This window comes from Ammodytes marinus (assembly GCF_949987685.1).
Source record: "Ammodytes marinus genome assembly, chromosome: 7".
NCBI classification, from domain to species: Eukaryota; Metazoa; Chordata; class Actinopteri; order Uranoscopiformes; family Ammodytidae; genus Ammodytes; species Ammodytes marinus.
Window position 1 is genome coordinate 18,118,113 of NC_137211.1, and position 5,084 is coordinate 18,123,196.

Genomic DNA, 5,084 nt, shown 5'->3' on the forward strand with positions numbered 1-5,084 from the left:
TTTGGACGACCACAGGTTGTGGGGGTCCTTTTTTTCTTCTGCTCCAGAAAGGCTGAGACCCCTGCTGTTCCTTTGGCCAGGGAGAGATTTGTGTCGAGTGTGAGGCCCTAACCTGAGGAGACAGAGTGCAACGAGTCATGTGCTTGTCTGGGGATGAGTGTTTGTGCTGGGCAGGAGGGAGGGGGGACAGGGGGAAGTAAGGGGGCTACAGGGTCAGAGGAAAGAGAGTGGGGGCACTCGCTGCAGGTGAGGGGGATTAGCTGCAGCTAGAGGCCCAAAGAAACTAAATACAGATCTGTCAACCTAATCCTCACAAATAGAAAACAGAGCTGCCCTCCCTTCACAATCCACATAATTCAGCACATCCACCTCCTGCTCCTCTGCCCCCACTCTCCTATCCCCCACTTTCTACCTCAGGCTCTCCCGCTCCTCTGTTTCTCATCAGCTTTTGGCCTGGGCCAGTTTGGCTATGTGGACTGCCTCCCTAAAATGGCTCCTCAGACCAGCATCCCCTAAAGAGGAGCTGACTGATCACCCAGGGTCCTCTCTGATTGACAGGCCAGCATGGCCTTACAGAGTGATGAGAGCAAGAGTCAAAGGGCCAAGGCAGAGACAACAATCTAAATGGGACCTCTGGCTAGCGCTGCATGCAACTGGATAGACCTTTATCAGACCCTCACACCTCAGTAATGGATGCTGATAAGTTTATGGCTGTGTGAAGTGACCAGCTCAGTGTCAAACCAGACTCTGTGCCGATGACACACGCGACAGAGTTCCTGAGTGATAACATCCCACAATGGATAAGCGCTGCTAAGCCAAGGCATTACAGAAAGCTTAACTAAAATGGTATCTCTGACTGTCAGCGACACCAACTATAACGGATGGGTTCTGGCTGGACTGCTGAGAGCTATGAATCAGATCCTAAATACTCGGGTGTTCCTGTATGCCATACCCGGCTGCACACAGACGCGGGGGGTGAGGAGACATACCAGATACAGGCAAAAGTAGGTACTGAGTGATAGCAGGGAGGATTGCAAGGTGCAGCATTTCAAATAAGGCAGTCATAAGTTTAAAATCCACTGTCACTTGTTACATTAATGCCAAACTAATAATGTATTGAGAATGCAATTCATTCTGTTATTAGTTACATGTTGGTCAGAAGATCTAATAAATAACTGATTCAACATTACATTACATAACATAACATTATATTTTATTTAGCTGACACTTTTATCCAAAGTGACTTCCAATAAGGAATCAGGAATCATAGCTAGTACTATAGCTTCATATAAACCAAACTACACAGTGGCATATGTTGCCAAGTACAATATTTTTGACGTATAGATAGAGCTAAATAAGCTTTTTTTTGGGAAAACTTTCCTAAAGTCCTAAAAGTTCCTAAAGAATAAGATCATATCCACACGTACATGGATATTTAAAATAAATGAATACAGACGGCGGTGCTTTATAATATATCTTTGTTCGCACGACAGCGCCAAAAACAATTGAAAAGGCTTGTTGTTTAATCATGCCAGGCCAGTAGGTGGCGATAATTTTTCACGTCAAACACCATAGAAGAACATTGTGAGTGTGCACATCGAGCATCATCTTGAGCGAGCGGCTAAATGAAAACATAACTGGAAATGGCAAAAGCGATTAAGTTCATGTTGATTCGTGTGTGCTCAATACTGTACTGATTATCCTCAGCTCTGCATAGTAATGTTGTAGTAAAGCCAGGTGGCCTTGGAAACAATTAAGCCTAACAGACCAAAACAAAGCGGTAACACCATCATGGATTCATAGCACATGCTCAGTAAATGTAAATAACAATTGTCATGCGCAAATTGAGGTCATGATACCAGCATTTCCCAAAACCAGTTTTGAGATTAAAAGAAGCTACGGTTTTAATGTCCGGATATGATGTTTGCATGTGGCCAAATTGCACAGAAAAAGCTACGGTTATATGAAAATACCCATGTACGTTGGTGCATGGCCTAAAAACGATGTCTAAGTTGAAAAAATGCCAAATTAAATAGACTTGATAAGGTATTTGAAAGCACTTGGATTCAATAATTCAATACTGGATCCAGATTGCTAAAAAGACTATCAAACCCAAAACCTAAATGAGATATATGAAGTGAGCTAAACTGAAGCTGTTTCATATATATACCCACCCCCGCTTTCTTCTGTCTGTCTCACAGCTGTGTCTCATATGCTCATGAGGCCCCTGGAAGTGTGAGACACCAGAAGGAGAACATTTGCAATAGAGCTCAGCTTCACCTGGAGACGCTGTTTTAACAGGCCACTGGTTTGTACAGTGCACACAGTGGGGTTACACCAAAAAACGTAGACAAGGGCGGACAGGACTGGCAGACAGGGAAGGGTGGGAGAGGGGAAGAAAATGTGCCTCCACCCTCCTCTGGCCTTGCACCCCGACCCCACACTGCTTCATTTGAGGGTCAGTTTACGCTGGAAAAAGTTTTACTGTATCATCTGTGCGTCTGTTTGGTTGGACCCAACCCCCCACCCCCTCCATCCACCTCCCCACACGCACAGGCCTTCAAAGGACTGCTGCCTGCTGCTCTCTGAGGCAACACATGAAATAAATATTAATCTGACCTCTGACCCCATGCCTTGAGCTCCTAAATAGAGATAACAGGCAGACGGACGACAAGCACCAACTCTTCACATTGATGAAAAACGAAGAGAGAAAGAGAGATTCATATTGTGTGGAGAAAAAAAAAAGTGTTTTGGTTAGTTGTGATGGTGGTGTTAAAGAGTTTCCAAGGATGTTTCACTGCAATGTGGGTTTTTGCTTTGGATCTCAGTATCATGCTCAAACCTGAACAAGTGGGGAGGTGTGTGTTTGCGCACATTGCCTTGGTAGATTATAGTGTGAAGGGTGTACTTATCCAGGCCAAATGCTACATTTGAACAGGAAGAAGCTATTGTCCGTGAAAAAGACATATGAACATCTTGTTAGCTCACCTTTGTTTGCCCAATAACACTTGTACCATAGTACGTAAAGCTGTCCAGTTCACCACAGGTCTGCCCTTGAACTATTTACTCAGGTATACTTGCCCTGTTGTCAGAAGAATGTCCACCCTCATCACTGGCTATAGACATTATTAATGTATGTTTTATTGTATTACTTGAATTGTCTTAAATGCCATGGTAAAGGTCTTGACTATGTGGGAGGAATCCTGTCTATTCTACTGGCAGTTTTTTTTTTTTTTTCGGTGGGTGTCGTCGGCGAAAGGTTCAAACACCATTTTGTTCTGCTTTAGCTCGCCTTGTCAAAGGCCCCTCAGTGCAGCTCACCCAGCCTGGCCTCAGCCTGTGCCCACTGTTTACTGTGACTGTCATCAGGCCCATGGAGGCCCAAACAAAGGGGGGTCTGTTCCTATTGTCCTGCCCAGGATTGTCAGCCCTTCTCTGGGCACAAACCGAGCCAAGGGGTTGAGGGTATACTGGAAGAGCACCAAGGGGGTTTGACCTCACCAACCTTACAACAAGGGTAACCGAGCAGGAGAATGAGTGTAAGACTATGATGGAGAGGGAAAAGAAAGTGTGAGAGAGAGAGAAAGAAAGAGAGGAAGATGTATAGTTAGAACTGAAACCAAGACCCTTTCAAGTCTCCTGTCGGAAACTGCTGTAATGTAAACACCTGCGGCCATTAGCTGATTCTATCTGAGGCACCGGATAGAAATGTTTATATGTTACAGGCTACTACTGAAAGGCCATTTAAAAGCAAATGGAGGATTGGATACACAGAATGAGTAGTGACAGGCTGTTTAAGCTTTCAGGCTCTAAGCCATGTTGAGTTGTCATTGGGAGGGGAAAAAAAGGAGCGGAACGCCTTTGAAGACAAGAACAACCACATGAAATGAGCAGGAAGGTGAGCTAAGTGTAGAAGACCCCGAGACACGCTCTGCCTCCTTCCCCTCCCTTTCGCCCTGTTTGCAATCAAAGCGTAAGCCGTCTGGCAGATCTCTTGCTGTGCTATTGAAGTCTAATTTTATTGTCATAGGAATCACCTGGCATGCCGTGGTGTAGCCCTTAAACATCTCGGATTCAGGGCCTTTAAAAACTCCACTCTCTGTGCAGTGAAAAAGGTTTTAGGAGGCCTGTCTAGATATAGTGGTCGTTCACGGTGCGAGGGCCATCTGAAATGCCTCCGTCTGTGTGTATGCGAGAGCCCAGCGTACAAGAGGGTCAGGAGCGTTCCATTAAAGTGTGGTGTTTAAGAGGTGCTGAGGCCAGGGGGGCAGATGGAGGGATGAAGCAGCTGCCAAACATCTGCACCCCTCCTTCCCCGTCTGCACTCTGTCTGTGTAGCCGCAGCCTTTGTCACACACTTCCTGCTCCAGCAGTATAGGGATAGTAAAAAGCTCGGAAAATTTTCGAAAATGTAGCAAGAAATGGCAGTTGTTGTGTGAGGCTGTAAATAGTACTGTCTCTTTGACTGCAACAGACAACTGACTCACACACCCATGTGTTTTGAGAGAGTGCACCTGCAGACCAGTGAGTATAACTATTGTAGAGGCAGCACACTGCATGTTGCAACCTCTCCCCACAGTATTGAATGCTCCCTCACAGGCAAATAATTACTCCCTGATATGAGGTGTGCTCTTTTCCATAGGCACAGTAAACACTACTGAAAGGGCTATTGTCACTGTCGGCACACAGATCTGTCATTATTGAATCCCCACAATCATACAAGCAACTAGGAACTGTGGGAAAGGAATGACAAAATGTGCTTTATCATATAAACTGAAGCATCATGATGCAAATCCTGTCCTAATCCGCTTTGTATTAGCGCATGTAGCCTCAAGCCCTTCTCTTACTCGTAACAAAGGCCAACTTCGCTCTATCTCCATTAGGAAACCACAACATTCTCTCTCTCTCTCTCTCTCTCTCTCTCTCTCTCTCTCTCTCTCTCTCTCTCTCTCTCTCTCTCTCTCTCTCTCTCTCTCCTGCTCCTCCCAGCACACAGCGCCTCCTCAGATCTTGTTCGTGTCTCTCCCGGAGTAACGCGTCCGCTCGCAGCCTCCCCTCTGCAGTTACAGGCTGCACAACAGTTG